Source organism: Physeter macrocephalus, chromosome 7 (assembly GCF_002837175.3).
Source record: "Physeter macrocephalus isolate SW-GA chromosome 7, ASM283717v5, whole genome shotgun sequence".
Classification (NCBI taxonomy): domain Eukaryota; kingdom Metazoa; phylum Chordata; class Mammalia; order Artiodactyla; family Physeteridae; genus Physeter; species Physeter macrocephalus.
The window spans coordinates 102,868,484-102,885,896 of record NC_041220.1 but is presented as its reverse complement, the minus strand read 5'-3'; positions in this window follow the sequence as shown (position 1 = coordinate 102,885,896).

Below are 17,413 nucleotides of genomic sequence, written 5' to 3'. Positions count from 1 at the left end.
TAGATCCCTACTTGTGGAGGAAGCATCTCAATTTGTATTATTCCCTTTATTCCACTGATGCACAGTTCATGAGGTCAGGTATTTCTTCCCTGAAATCAAACACAAGAAGAAACTCAGAATCTTGTGCTCTGGCAGTGAGGTGACATGCTGATATCCTTAACCTTGGCAACTCCTATCAGAGGAAATTTTCTCTGAGTAAATTTTATAACATTGACAGAATAGGAAGTTTCTCACTCAAAATGACACCTGGTCACTTACTGGACAATTTGAACATGGAGACTTCAAATTCTAGCTAGAAAAGAGAAAGTAATTATGCTCACTACTGGCTGGGTTTCAGGCAGGAGGTTAAAAATCTGGCTTTGGCTACTGATATCACCACTGGTAACATCCGTTGGCATAGGGAAAAGTAAATTTAGATGGCGAGCAAAGAGAAGGGACCAGCAGACCAATACATCCTTGACTATTATCTCCAGCTGAGCTATTTGTTCATCTCTTTTGTCGTTTCCATAATAATCAAGGCAGTGCAAAAGTGAAGCAGAGTTCGTTTTTTTCACCACATCATACTGTTCCCCATCAGGTAAGAGTTTTAATGAGTTGTTCCTTCCCCTTGTAAATATCTCCTATAATAGGTTTTGGCAGGGAAATTACAACGGAAGAGCTCAAAAAAACAGACTAGGCACAATAAATTTAAAGCCAGTTTAGGTGAACTAGTGTTACAAAGTTCCTTTCATTCTGTAATCTGTCCATTCCGGAAGTCTGCAACCACTTTAAACAGAAATAACTAACAAGCAGAATGCAGCTGAAGAATGATGCGTGAGAAATTCCTCTGAGCCTAGATAAACTGATTTAAGAGTGTTTGGGTATGTCATGGTAACTCATGGTAAGGGATGAACTCTTAGGAGATATTTGTATTTGAAGGAAGAGATTTTAGTAAGCACCTGAAGGCAGAGAGAACAACACGCATGGCGGGAGCCTTTGCCTTACCCCAACCCCATGAACTCATCCCTGAGGTCTCAGGAAAGGTAGTATAGTACAGTGTTTATAAATGGGGACTCTGTATTCAGTGTTCCTGAGTACCTAACTGAGTTCAGTCATTTGCTGGAAACCCTGGGCAAGTAGCTTACCCTTTCTGAATTCTGTTCCTTATCCATGAAATGCAGAAAATATATCAGAGTGGTGTTGTGAGGCTTAAACATGTTTAGAATGTAGCACAGAGTTTTCAACAGAGTATGTGCAAAATGCATATTAGCAAATAGTATTAGGGATTATGGAGAGAGAAACATCAAGTACAAACCAAAGAAATGGTTCCTAAGAAAGTCCCTAAGAGATAGAGGCATGGGTGACTACTGCTTTGGTACTAAAGTGTGACAATGTGTGGGATGAGGATCTTTAAACTCTATTCCAAGAAATGTAGCTTGATTCTGGTATCACAGGGGAGGCATTGTTAGAAGTTCCAGGAGAAGCCCCTGCCCTAAGATAGACTTTGGGGTTCTCTCAGAGAGCCCAGCACACAATGGTGAGGATGAGCACTCTGAAATATTTTTAGGAAAATAACACTGATAAGGGGGAGTAGAGAAGGATGCAGATTAGTGGGCAGCTCTCTTAACTCCCTGGTGGACTTTGGGGTAGTTAAATATCCTGTTTAAGCCACTGTGGTGAGAATCAAAGGAATGTGAGTTATTAAAGTGATACCATTTATCACATAGGTGAGAGGTTTCCTGAAAAACAGGGGTTAGATGTTTTAGCATGTTGCATTGTCCTCTCAACCAGAGGATTGTCTTCAGATGAGATTTCTAAATCAGAAATCTGTTTATTCCCTTGCATCGATAATTTAGCACACAAATTCTTCTCAATCTAATCCTAACTCTGCCCTTACATCTTTATATTCTGACACTTTCTCCACACAATTTATGTTCTAGACACATACACACAAAATGCAGTTCTCAGAAACTGCTTTGCTTTCTTGTATCTCTTTCTAAGGTCTCTGCATGAGGTATGTTCTCTTTTTGGAATACTTAATCTCTCCCTGTGCTTTGGGCTTCAATTCAGGAAAGGCACAATGCAGAAAAGAATTCTTTCTGCCAACTCCCTTGACCTTCACTTCAATGCAGCTGGATCAGGAGCTCTCTCCTCTGTTCCCATGTATTACATGTACAAATTGTGTAGTGCTTAGAACTTATCTCCTTGTGAACAAATTATTTGCATGCTTATACTTTGTCTCAGAAAATCTGCACTTGCAATTTCTTCTACTTGAATGAGATTACTCCAAATGCTCCATATGGCTGCCTCCTTCTCACCATTCAGGTATCAGGTCAATCGTTACTTTTATAGAAAGGTCTTTTATAACTTAAAATAAAGCCGACCTGTCCCACGCCAGTCACTCTCCGTCACTCTTAATCACTCTCTCTCACCTTACCTTATTTACTTGTTCCTGATACCATCTTATTTATTTGGTTACCAAATTATTGCCTCCCTCTCATCAAAAATAAAGTGCCTTTAGGGCAGCGATTTCCAGTTTTATTTATTGCTGCACCTCTAGCTCCTTGACAATGCCTAGCGCATAGTAACTGCTCAATAAATATTTGTCAACTGACTGTCATCTCCACTAGACAGTGAACCTTTAGGAGGGAAACTATACCTTTCCACACTCAGAACCTAATAAAAGGTCTTGCACATGTTATGTGCTGCAATACATATTGATCAAATACATGACATTTTAAATTAGCCTGTCAAGAACCTGTTCTGCGTTGAGAGGTTAAGAAGGCAAGCAATTTTGTGGAGTGTAATTACTGGGGAGGGTGTTCAATAGAGACAGACTGGAAGACAGCACATTATTGATTAAGATACTAAAGAAAGGAAGCCCAGTGCTTTACACATAATACAAGCTCAACATATGTTCATAACTGACTTAACAAAATGGGTTTTATACTTCAACATTAATTCTCTTTTTAAAAAATACCATTTGAAACCTACCATGGAATCACCTGCTGCTTCATTCAAGTAGGGGGTGAGTTGCTCTGTGACAGGTGTCTGAAAACATGCTAATAGCCAAATCTATTTAAGACACAAGGTTGACTTTCAGGAAAGCTTTCTTTTTCTTCCTTGCCCCACCCCCACTTCAGAAAAAGAATGCCACTCTCCTGAGAACATCACAATGGCAGTCCACAAATGAACCCTCTTCCTTTGAGAGCGACTAACTGTAGGGGAAAAGATAATTACTTAGTTCCTTTATCTCCAAATTATTTGTAATAAAATCTGAAATCACACCACAAGGTCTTTCATGAGGATGTCATAAATTAAGATGCATCGACGAATCTGGTGCATCTGTTCCATTCTCTGGCCCTTTGTCTTCTGCAAAGAGCACACCAACCTCAATACCCAGCAGACAGCATTTACGCAAATGATGTCGTGGTCTATAGCATTAATATTCAGTGATTGTCTGTCATAGACACCTTACTGTACATCTGTTATGCAAATGTATGTTAATTCTGACTCACTGACAGCTGCCTAGCTTCCTTCCCTAAAATGATCTTTTCCATTTTGAAGTTTGCAATCTGTTCCCAAAAATGTTAATCCAACAATTAGCTGAAATTGCTAAACAGAAATTGTACATGTTCAATCTAAAATAGAAGGTAACATTTAAAAATAGATGGTGAACCTTCTTCCCATGTCGCTTATTTTATATGTGCTTCCACACAGTGTAAACATTGATCTCTGCACAGCTTGTCTTGGGGCAAGTGCCGGGTTTGTCTACCCTAATCCTAGGAGTTTGACAAGAAGGAACGGTATCACCATCCCTGTCATTCAAGGAAGTTTGTCCTCAAAGATGCTTTTAGTGATGCACAGTGTTCCTCTCCATGCTTGAAATGTCTCTGTTCTTCCCAAAATAATTAGTATCAAGTGCTCAGATATTAATAAATGAATAAAATGATGAATGATTGAGGAAATAGATCTAAGAGACTATTCCATGAAACACAGAACACAGTAGACACTCTCATTGTACATGTTTGATGGATGCTAAATAGATGCTTCCATATTTACTACATCTATTCATTTTGAGGAATAGGTGAAGGGCTTTGGAACTATAATTGAACAACCTACTTAAACTTTGAAAGGGATTATCATGCTTAAGAGTATAAAAGAAAGACAAATTACATTAAACATTTAGAGAAAACCTACCAAGACCAACTAAGGACTTACATCGGACCTACTATGTGCTAGTCAACATGTTGGCCACATGAGGTAAATTTTAACAACATTCTTGGGAGGTGAGTATCATTATACAGCTCATTTTAATAATGAGGATTTAGTGAGGAGTGACTTCTGCAAACCCATATCACTGCCATGATCCTCATCCAATATTCTTTTCTAGTTCTCTGTATTGAGGAAGAACACAGACAAATGGAGCCCCACAGAGCATGTACAGTGAAGTAGAAGTTACAGGCTTCTGCTTTAATGAGGCTATTTCTTTTCAAAAAAATTTTTTTATTGAAGTATAACTGAATTACAATGTCATGTTAATTACTACTGCACAGCAAAGATACTCGGTTATACATATATATGTATATATATATATACATTCTTTTTCATATTATTTTCCATTATGGTTTATCACAGGATATTGAATATAGTTCCCTGAGCTATGCAGTAGGACCTTGTTGTTTATCCATTCTATATGTAATAGTTTGCATCTACTAACCCCAAACTCCCAGTCCATCACTCTCTCACGCCTTCCTCTAATGAGGCTGTTTCTGACTCTTCTCAATGGATATCTGACGGTTGGCCTTCTGGAACACCTAAAGCCCAGCTAAGGGAAACGGACTTGAATCGGCTCTGCTCCAGTGATCTCGAGGACTCAGTTTCTTCAATGATATTTACAGATGGGACTCCTCTCTCACCATTAAGAGTCCATTTCTAAAATAATGGTGCTAAATCAGATGGCTCCTTTTGATAAATTTACATTTATCAAATGTAAATCATTTCACATTAGTAATGAGAGAATGGATGAATAGAATATATTGAAGATATCTTGGATATATGATACACCTTCACTAATTTTTAGTGACTCCATTATTGAGATCAATATAGTAAAACAAACACTCATTATTTCTCAGAGGAATTTTTATTATTATTTTAAGAGATTTCAAGATTTTTAAATGTTATAACTCCATTTTATTTCCACTCACTCTAATAAACTTGATCTTAGATTCTTTAATTAGTTGTTATAATTTCTCACTTAAGCGCTATCATTTAATTAGGATAAGGTAGAAAAATCTCATAAATTGTTCTGTAGGAGCAAATGCAGCCCTATGTAAATTTGTTTAGATAATGAATTTTTAAAAAGCTAGTATATACACTCCCTTTAAAATATGCATCATTCATTTGCTTTTTTTTAATTGAAGTACAATAGATTTACTTTTTTCCATTTGTTTTAAAATGAAAAAGGAATATTTAAAGACACTATACATTCTTCTCAAATTCATATGAAACATAAGAATTCATAACAATTCTCAAATTTCATCACACAAAGTTCTCTAACAACAATGTAATTAAATTATACATCAACAATAAAAGGTGGCAAAACCAATATATCAAAAAAATACACACTCCCAAATAACCCAAGAGTTAAGAAGGCAATACTAAGAGAAAACATGAAATCCTTAGAACTGAATTACTATCAGAATACATACACATCAAGAGGTTTGGTAATCAGCTCAAATGGCACTTACAAGTAAGTTTAGACTTTTAAATGCATATGTTAAAAAGACAAGAAGATACTGTGGCAGTGCCACCCCCAGAGTTGCTTAAACTTGTGCTTTCTATTTTAGATGTCTTAACAAAATGGATAAGAGCATATACCAGTTCACACAGAACCTGTCCATGACAATCACAAGTTTCTGAACTTTTAGCTATTTATTGAGAGAATTTGATAACATCACTAAGTCAACAAAATATATTTCTTAATTTTTAAAAACTTCCCTGTCTTTACTTTTTATAATAAATTGTAATAGTAAAATTAAAAGCATCATAAACAAATGTTTTAATTTTCCTTGACATAAGAGGTAGTTTAATACTTTCAAGTTTACTAGTTTGTTCACTGTTTTCTCCTCTTCTATATAACTATGTGTTTTTATTATTACAATTTCTGAAAGATGCCATTAGAAATCATGGTGATTTAAGGTTCCAAGGTATTACAGAGTTTCTTCTATTGTTATGCTTTATTTCTTCATATTTCCTGTAATAAAAATAAGAAATCTGTAACATCTAGAAATAACATATTATTAATTCATAAGGATGTAATTATTTTCATGACAACTTCTTGACAATACTCTTTCCTTATTCTGTGCTTTTGATACCACCTCCTTCTGAGGTCTCTTTAAATAAAAGAGACACCACCAGGGAAGCCCTATTCTGTCCTTTTGATACCACCTCCCTCTGAGGTCTCTTTATATAAAAGAGACACATAAAACTTTATGTAATAATTTTGAAGAAAATACAAACCTGCTGTATATCATTCTTTAATAAAAGTATTTAATAAAATTTTTTAAAAGCTGATATATAGAGAAAACTAACTATAAGGCACTATCTAATCAAGTTCTAGTATCATGTATATGGAAACAGAGACATAAAGAGATTAAATATTTTGTCCAAGTTTGTATATCTAGTAAGTAGTAAAGCTGAGATTTGACTCTAGATGGAGTCTCTAACTTCCTTTTCATATTGCCACCCTATGTACTATATTCTCAATTATTTTTTTTCAAAGAAGAAAAGATTTTAATAAATTGTCAACAAATACTCTAAATGTTAAGTGGTGTAATATAGTTTTTGTGTGTGCTGTCTTGACCCAGTTTGGAGGTCCAGACTAGAGGCAGGTCAGTTCTCTTTATTGAACATCCAACTAAGATCTGCATTCTCTTCCTTTCACGGGATATCATACTTCAGACCATGATACATCTGCCTTAATTGTCCTTGTCCAGGTACCAGGCAACCAAGGACAGCCCCTATTCCCCACAGCCTGCTGAAATTAATTACATTAGCTAATCCTAATCCTACTTGCCCTGCCTTACTCATTTATTCCTGTAGGAACCACAACAAAAGTGCTTGCTCACAGTGTCTCTTTCTGCCTTGTGACTGACCCTGGTGCTTCCCCATGTGGCCCTGCATTGTGCTGTGTTCTCTCTAGGGAATGGTGAGAATAATAAAACAGTAGACCTCTTTTTGACTTCTCTCTCTTGATCTACATCTATCCTCACCACATCTCACTCAAGGTAATGTGGTTAAAGCAGGCAGTAGGAGGTTTAAGGATTAACAATTCACCCAGCATTACTCCCTCCAGCTCAGTCAGAAGCTCTGAAAGACTGTGCATCTGGCCTCATGGTCAGTGGGGAGCAGACCTTTAAGCCTTATTTTGTGTATCTGTGAAGAGATGGGAATAATTTCCATCTCAAAAGAATTAGTGCGTGCTTCCAGTGAAAGAACACATGCTACAAAACATTAGAACTATGCTTAGCTCATGACAGGTGTTCAAAAAGCATTCCTAAAGAAAGGAAGAGAGGCACATATCCTGTCTCGAAAATTATAATCAAATATATATATATATATATTTGCCTGTCTATGTGTATTTTTGTTTTGTATTTTACAAAGAACTTTTCTAGATACTATCTCACTTGATCAAACTCTCTGCTGAAACAAAAAGAACTATTTCAATGAAGTCCATTTTGCAGATAGAGAAACTGAGGCATAAGATAATTTATTACATTGTCTGAGATCTCTTGCTTGAACCAAATAGCAAACGAAACCAAACCAAACCAAAACCAAAACCAAAACCAAAACCAAAAAAAACTCCTCATATTCACTCAAAAGAAAGCTTAGTGGTCATTCATCTAAGATATGTTGCATTTTTGGAAGTGAGCAGCACTGGCTAGTAGGTACAACTCTGCAAGAGTCAAGAAAACAGGGTCAATATCACAGTTCTGCATTTCTATGGGAAATTGATGTCTCCTCCTTTACCCTTTGCAACAATTTATGACACTAAAGTGATTATATTCATCACTTGCACCCTTTTATTCTGTTTTGTATTGCATACATTATTTCATAAAATATATATTGTCTGACATTCACAGTTAGGAGTTTGGAGTGTTGGTTTTTTTTTTGTTGTCTCACCATTTAACTCTTATTCTCCTCTGAGTTCCCGACCAAAGCTGTTATACAAACCATGAATAGTCAGATGATAAAGTACATAGAACTGATAGCAGGAATTTTATTTCATGATTCAAGACTCTATGTGTAATGAAATGCAAGAATAAGGTTTGGAAGTAGAATCTATTCCCTTATACCTACCCCTCAATTGATAGAAATGCTTGGGCTCCAAATTAGACCATAGAGAAAGTTTGCCTTCACTAGGAGGAAAATCTTACCCAATTCAATTTACTACAAGTAAGAATGAAGACCACATGTAGATTTTGATGGTCAAGGTCCACTAGTAAAACGTGCTCCATTAAATGTCCTACATTTACAGATTAGCAACTTTACCTCACTTTGAAGAAGCTGCTAATGGGAAGAGTGCAGAGAGGCAAAAGCATGGGGAGAAGGGCAGAAAATTCCCTCCAGAAGAGATGCAGGAAAAGTCTCTGTTCCCTATATTTACAAGAAACTGCTAAGGAAAGCAAGGTAGAAATTATTACCCTCATTTTATTTTTGAAGATGCAGAGCAATTTTACTACTTGCCTAGAATATTCCTATTGGAAAGAGTCACAACCAAGCCTGAAAGCCAATTTTTCTGACTCCTGCTTCACAGGTTCTTTCCACATCCCCAGATGGTGTCTGTGGATTTGGCTCTCACTTTCAAGGTTCACTGACCCAGGATGATGAATGAGAATTTGATCTGGGCATCTGAACCCAGGCTGAGATGCAGGTGCCAGACTCACTGTGGGCATTCCATCCACTTTTGCTGCCTTTCAATGGACCCTCCCAATACACTACCTACACTGGAATTGTGATATATCCCAGAGACAAAGCACAAGGAGTATCCATTATCTGAAGCAGCTCTCAGTAGGTAAGATCCCTCTGCTCGGCTGACTTGGGTGTCATGTTTGTGTCCTTGGAATGAGAGAGCCGCTGGAAGGAGATCACCAAGTGGAAAGACCCAGCAAGTGAAGCCATGACACAAATGTAACAGTGTATATCTATCCTCATTGTGGATTTGACCACCCTGCTCCTGCCTTTTACATCAATTTTGGAAACTTTTATTTTTTTAGTTATTTTACATTGCAGGAACAATCCTTTTATTTGATGCCATTGAGACCAGTCATTGGTTGGCTAATCAGGAAGGTCAGTTAAATTGAAGAATAAAAAGACATGATGTATGCCTACCTTAAATATTTCATTTTAACTTAGAATAGTATGCATTCATTCAGCAATGTTTTGATGTAACGGCAAGATCTTTGATTTAAATACAGGTTTCTGATTGGATTTCCATACTGTATTTGCAGTGTAAGCCTCATTCCAAAAGAATTCTTTAAGACTTCCAGTTTCGTCTTCCTTAAAGTGGGATAAGATTTAAAGATATTTGTGAGATAATATGAATTGATTCTTTCTACATTAATACTATTTTTCCACTTTTAAAGTAGTATTGTCACAAATTAATCTGATAATTTTTAGTGACTTTCCCTTAGCCATTCTATGTAAAACATTAAAGTAACTTGGTTTTAATAGAATTAGACAGAGCAAACTTGTTCTAGTGAAAGGAATGTGGGATGGGATTTATAAGTCTTTGAAAAAGTTAGCTTCACCATTTTCCAGCAGAGCATGCTTCAGCAAGGTGTTTTATCTTATTAAACCATAGTTTCTTGTGACAATGACAATGCTGAGTAACTACCTTGCAAAGCTATTATGCAGCTTCAATGAGTTGGTGCTTGTTAAAGAATTCGGATGTTTGAAAGGCCAAAATATTATAAGAAAATATGGGAGAAAAAAGGACAATACATGAAACTATAAATGGGGCATGAGGATGGTTATCCCTCTCTGCAGATTTCATTCTTGCCACCAGTTAGGAGGCCAGAGCTACAGACATGGATACCACTAAATAGCCATATATTTAGTTTATGCTGAATATCAATGAGTGTAGCAGAGTGTCTATGACTGAAACTTCAATAAGATCAAATTTTGGACCACTGGACAGAGTGAGGTCAGTGTGCACTGTCAGGAACCAATTTCTTCATTTGCGTTATATCTGGAAGAAGAATCAGTATAACAGACTGAAAAAAAAATCAGTGGAGATTTCCTAAAAGAGAGGATCCATGACTCTGGCCATGAATCATAGTAGATGTGGCTGAATTTTGGGGATTGATGGATGGTACTTCTGTCAATAATAAGCACTCCAAACAAGAAAACTGTACCACGTGTCTCATGGAGAACCACAAAATGCAACCATGATAGTGACTCTGAGAAGTTTTCCTTTTCCCCCCATCCTTTCTGTGCAGAGTCAGCCTTTGATTTAATCTATTTATCCCCCCAGCTCTCCATGGGGTGTAAACAAACACGAGTCTGATTCACAGGGCTGTTTGTTTTTCCAGCACAAGTGACTGCTGTGGAGAATAAAATGAATTCAGAAACGCTTATAGAACTGGGGAGAGGTGTCATTGGCATTTTCAAGTATTCATGCAAATTACCAAGGGCCTAATTCATCCCATGGTCCTTTTCTCAAAAGCACAGCTTGATATCAAAGAGGGAAAATAAATGTGCCTGAAAAAAGCCAGCATCCTCTTTTGTGGTCTAGCTGGAGAGATCTAGAAAAAATAGAAGAAATATTCCCAGATCCCCCTGTTAATCCTGTATCTCAGTTTTTTGACCCAGGGAGTGCAAGCTCTTGATAAATAAGAGCACTATTCAAAGAAGCAGAAACATTGCTTCAGATATCGTTCCCACAGGTCCTAGGTTTGAGGAGTTGGATCATTTTTCCTGTTCAAAAATCACTGATAGTTTAAATAGACACAGTAGAAACCCATGAGCCTACAAAAAATTGTGAATTTCATAAGACACATCGTTGGAGCCTTCAGCTTTCTACCACTCATTGTTCCACCTTCTATGTACCTAGAAGCCAATGTCAACCCCTTTCTTCCTAGAAAATCGGGCTCTTATATGAAAAGAAGTATATCAATTAGCTCGCTAATTTTTTTTCTTCTCTTAAAGATGTTTTCATTTGACTTTGGCACCAAGAGTATTTTGGGAAAGGTATTTTGTCAGGGAAGTCAGAAGGTCATCCCAGATCTCCTGATATCATAGTGTTTACCACACTAGCTCTTCCTAGAAGGATGCTGAGTTTTGTTTTTGCCTTAAGCATATATTTTAAATTACATAATTATGGGGCAATATACACATCTAGGTGTGTGCTCAAAGGTTATGAACCAGGGAGTTGAGATAAAGAGATATCATGCCAATAATTGCAAGAGTAGTTACCAGGATTAAGGAATGCCTCTGTGCCAGATGAATTACATACATAATTTCTAACAGGCCTTTCCTGAAATGTCCTTGGAGGACTAAAAATTACTAAATATTACTGCATAGTCTTTACCCTTGGAGAGCAGGTCTTTGTTATAGAGAACACTCTGCACATAATTCACAATGATAACTCTCTCCCTTCTGCTTCCAGATCCACATGTCAGGCTCAAATCATCACAGTTAAAACCTATTGGGATTCCTAGAGGGAAAACCCTGAGGGAAATTGTGGCTTTCTTCCTAAATCTGTAGTCCCCCAAGAGTTTCTCTCTGATGTTAATCAACAATTCAGACCCCAGCAATCAGTCAAAATCACAACTTAAGTTTCCTCACCAGCTTATGGTTCTGGTGGCTTTTGCTCCAGGTAAGCAGATCTCAGCCATAAATCTCTGGTTTTGTCTGTCTCTCCAGATTTGGGGGTAGTAGTATGTTCTGTGATCTCAGTTCAATGAGGCATTCAAGAAAAGTCAGTGACATTCAGTTTGTTCAGATTTTCCTTGTTATAACGATGGAAGTGAGAATTTCCAAAGCTCTTTACATGTTTGAGTTGAAACCAGAGGTTCCTTCCATATTTTTTCAAGGATATTTTCACTGAATATAGATTAAGGGTTTTTTGTGTTTTTTTTCTTTCTTTCAGTATTTTAAATATGTCACTCCATTAACTACCTGGTTATATGATTTCTAAAGAGAAGTCTACTGTAATTCTCATAAATATTTCTCTTTCTGTAATTTGTCTTTTTAATTTTTTTCTGGCTGCCTTAAAGATTTTCTTTTTTGTTTTTTATCTTTTCTCCATTGTATATTCTTGACTCCTTTATCAAAAATAAGGTGACCATATGTGTGTGGGTTTATCTCTGGGCTTTCTATCCTGTTTCAATGACCTATATTTCTGTTTTTGTGCCAGTTCCATACTGTCTTGGTTACTGTAGCTTTGTAGTATAGTGTGAAATCAGAGAGCCTGATTCCCCCAGCTCCATTTTTCTTTCTCAAGATTGCTTTGGCTTTTCCGGGTATTTTGAGTTTCCATAAAAATAGTGAAATTTTTTTCTTCTAGTTCTGTGAAAAATGCCATTGGTAGTTTGATAGGGATCACAGTGAATCTGTAGATTGCTTTGGGTAGTACATTCATTTTCACAAAGTTGATTCTTCCAATCCAAGAACATGGTACATCTCTCCATCTGTATGTATCATCTTCAGTGTCTTTTACCACAGTCTTATAATTTTCTGCATATAGGTCTTTTGTCTCCTTAGGGAAATTTACTCCTAGGTAGTGCATTCTATTTGTTGCAATGGTAAATAGTAGTGTTTCCTTAATTTCTTTTTCAGATTTTTCATTATTAGTGTATAGGAATACATGAGATTTCTGTGCATTAATTCTATATCCTGCTACTTTACCAAATTAATTGATAAGCTCTAGTATATTTCTGGTAGCATCTTTAGGATTCTCTATATATCGTATCATGTCATCTGCAAACAGTGACAGCTTTATTTCTTCTCTTCTAATTTGGATTCTTTTTATTTTTTTTCTTCTCTAATTGCTGTGGCTAAAATTTCCAAAACTATGTTGAATAATAGTGGTGAGAGTGGGCAACCTTGCCTTGTTCCTGATCTTAGAGGAAATGGTTTCAATTTTTCAGCATTGAGAATGATGTTGGCAGTGGGTTTGTCATATATGGCCTTTATTATGTTGAGGTAAGTTCCCTCTATGCCTACTTTCTGGAGGGTTTTTATCATAAATTGGTGATGAATTTTTTTGAAAGTTTTTTCTGCATGTATGGAGATTATCATATGGGTTTTCTCCTTCAATTTGTTAATATGGCTTATCACATTGATTGATTTGTGAATATTGAAGAATCCTTGTATTCCTAAGATAAACCCCACTTAATCACGGTGTATGATCCTTTTAATGTGCAGTTGGATTCTGTTTGCTAGTATTTTGTTGAGAATTTTTTCATCTATGTTCATCAGTGATATTGTCCTGTGGTTTTCTTGCTTTGTGACATCTTTGTCTGGTTTTGGTATCAGGGTGATGGTGGCCTCATAGAATGAGTTGGGAAGTGTTCGTCCCTCTGCTATATTTTGGAAGAGTTTGAGAAAGATAGATGTTAGTTCTTCTCTAAATGTTTGATAGAATACGCCTGTGAAGCCATCTGGTTCTGGGCTTTTGTTTGTTGGAAGATTTTTAATCACAGTCTCAATTTCAGTGTTTGTGGTTGGTCTGTTTATATTTTCTATTTCTTCCTGGTTCAATCTTAGAAGGTTGTGCTTTTCTAACAATTTGTCCATTTCTTCCAGGTGTCCATTTTATTGGCATATAGTTGTTTGTAGTAATCTCTCATGATCTTTTGTATTTCTGCAGTGTCACTTGTTACTTCTCCTTTTTCATTTCTAACTCTATTGATGTGAGTCTTCTCCCATTTTTTCTTGATGAGTCTTGCTAATGGTTTGCCAAGTTTGTTTATCTTCTCAAAGAACCAGGTTTTAGTTTTATTGATCTTTGCTATTGTTTTCTTCATTTCTTTTTCATTTATTTCTGATCTGATCTTTGTTTCTTTCCTTCTGCTAACTTTGGGGATTTTTGTTCTTCTTTCTCTAATTGCTTTACTTGTAAGGTTAGGTTGTTTATTTGAGATATTTCTTTTTGATTTCCTCTTTGATTTCTTCAGTGATCTCTTGGTTATTTAGCAGTGTATTGTTTAGCCTCCATGTGTTTGTATTTCTTACAGATTTTTTCCTGTAATTGAGTTCTAGTCTCATAGTGTTGTGGTTGGAAAGGTACTTGATACAATTTCAATTTTCTTAAATTTACCAAGGCCTGATTTGTGACCCAAGATATGATCTATCCTGGAGAATGTTCCATGAGCACTTGAGAAGAATGTGTATTCTGTTGTTTTTGGATGGAATGTTCCATAAATATCAATTAACTCCATCTTGTTTAATGTATCATTTAAAGTTTGTTTTTCCTTATTTATTTTCATTTTGGATGTTCTGTCCATTGGTGAAAATGGGGTGTTAAAGTCCTCTACTATGATTGTGTTACTGTTGATTTCTCCTTTTATGGCTGTTAACATTTGCCTTATGTATTGAGGTGCATAAATATTTACAATTGTTATATCTTCTTATTGGACTGATCCCTTGATCATCATTCCGTGTCCTTCTTTGTCTCTTGTAATATTCTTTATTTTAAAGTCTATTTTGTCTGATATAAGAATTGCTACTCCAGCTTTCTTTTGATTTCCATTTGTATGGAATGTCTTTCTCCATTCCCTCATTTTCAGTGTTTATGTATCCCTAGGTCTGAAGTGGGTCTCTGGTAGACATCATATATACATCTTGTTTTTGTATCCATTCAGCCAGTCTATGTCTTTTGGTTGGAGCATTTACTCCATTTACATTTAAGTTAGTTTTCAGTATGTATGCTCCTATTACCGTCTTCTTAATTGTTTTGGGTTTGTTTCCATTGGTCTTTTCCTTCTCTTCAGTTTCCTGCCTAGAGAAGTTCCTTTAGCATTTGTTGTAAAGCTGGTTTGGTGGTGCTGAATTCTCTTAGCTTTTGCTTGTCTGTAAAGGTTTTAATTTCTCTGTTGAATCTGAATGAGATCCTTGCTGGGTAGAGTAATCTTGGTTGTAGGTTTTTCCCTTCCATCAGTTTAAATATGTCTTGCCACTCCCTTGTGGCTTGCAGAGTTTCTGTTGAAAGATCAGCTGTTAACCTTATGGGGATTCCCTTGTATGTTATTTGTTGTTTTTCCCTTGCTGCTTTTAATATGTTTTCTTTGTATTTAATTTTTGATAGTTTGATTAATATGTGTCTTTTTCCCTTTCATCAGTTTATATAGGTCCTGCCTCTCCCTTCTGGCTTGCAGAGTTTCTGCTGAAAAATCAGCTGTTAACCTTATGGGGATTCCCTTGTATGTTATTTGTTGTTTTTTCCTTGCTGCTTTTAATATTTTTCTTTGTATTTAATTTTTGATAATTTGATTAATATGTGTTGTCATGTTTGTCCTTGGATTTATCCTGGGATAAATGGGATTCTGCACTTCCTGGACTTGATTGACTATTTCCTTTCCCATATTAGGGGAGTTTTCAACTATAGTCTCTTCAAATATTTTCTCAGTCCTTTTCTTTTTCTCTTCTTCTTCTGGTACCCCTATAATTCGAGTGTTGGTGTGTTTAATCTTGTCCCAGAGGTCTCTGAGTTTGTCCTCAATTCTTTTCATTCTTTTTTCTTTATTCTGCTCTGTGGCAGTTATTTCCACTATTTAATCTTCCAGGTCCCTTATCTGTTCTTCTGCCTCAGTTATTCTGTTATTGATTCCTTCTGGATAATTTTCAATTTCATTTATTCTGTTGTTCATCATTGTTTGTTTGCTCTTTAATTCTTCTAGGTTCTTGTTAAACTTTTCTTGTATTTTCTCCATTCTATTTCCAAGATTTTGAATCATCTTTACTATCATTATTCTAAATTTCTTTTCAGGTAGACCACCTATTTCCTCTTCATTTGTTTGGTCTGGTGGGTTTTTACCTTGCTCCTTCATCTGCTGTGTGTTCCTGTGCCTTCTCATTTTGCTTGAATTACTGTGTTTGGGGTCTCCTTTATGCAGGCTGCATGTTCATACTTCCCGTTGTTTTTGGTGTCTCACCCCAGTGGCTAAAGTTGGTTCAGTGGATTGTGTAGGTTTCTTGGTGAAGGGGACTAGTGCCTGTGTTCTGGAGGATGAGGATTTATGTTGTCTTTTTGGTGAGCAGGACCACATCTAGTGGTGTGTCTTGGGGTGTCTGTGACCTTATTATGATTTTAGGCAGCCTCTCTGCTAAAGGGTATGGTTGTGTTCCTTTCTTGCTCATTGATTGGCATAGCGTATCCAGCACTGTAGCTTGCTGTGGAGGGGGCCTGACTGATCAGGGCTTCCTGAGAGCCAGAGAGGAAGGGCATTTGGGAATGGAATTTGGCTTTGTTAGGCAAAAAGCAACATTAAAAAACTGAATACACATGCCCACATTATGAATGGGGCCCCAGAGGCACCACTTCCGAGTTGAAACCACCTCTGGCAGTTGGAGAGGTGAGGTGTGGATAGTGACCAGTGCTTGCACACAGTCTTCTTGGTGGGTGCAGTAGCTGCCTTAGCATTTTATGCCTGTCTGTGGTGTCTGTGCTGGTAGCCACAGCTCACGCCTGTCTCTGGAGCTCATTTAGGTGGTGCTCTGAAACTCCTCTCCTAGCACACCCTGAAACAATGGTCTCTTGCCTCTTAGGTAGTTGCAGACATTTTCCCGGAGTCCCTCCCAGCTAGCTGTGGCACACTTGCCCCCTTCAGACTGTGTTCATATAGCCAATCCCAGTTCTCTCCCTGGGATCAGACCTCCGAAGCCCAAGCCTCAACTCCTAGCCCCCACCCGTCCTGGTGGGTAAGCAGACAAGCCTCTTAGGCTGGTGAGTGCTGTTCGGCACTGATCCTCTGTGCAGGAATCTCTCTGCTTTGCCCTCTGCACCCCTGTTGCTGTGCTCTCCTCCCTGGCTCTGAAGCTTCCCCCCTGCCCTGCCCACCCCCTGTCTCTACCAGTGAAGGGGCTTCCTAGTGTTTGGAAATTTTTCCTCCTTCATAGCTCCCTCCCAGAGGTGCAGGTCCTCTCCCTATTCTTTGGTCTCTGTGTTTTCTTTTTTCTTTTGCCCTATCCAGGTATGTGGGGAGTTTTTTCCCTTATGGGAAGTCTGAGGTCTTCTGCCAGCGTTCAGTAGGTGTGCTGTAGGAGTTGTTCCACATATAGATGTATTCCTGATGTATTTGTGGGAAGGAAGGTGATCTCCATGTCTTACTCCTCCACCATCTTGAAGGTCTCCTTGGAAAATTCTTAGTATTATTTTTTTCAAGTATTTCTTCTCTGTTGTTTATTTCAATTCCATACATGTTAGATA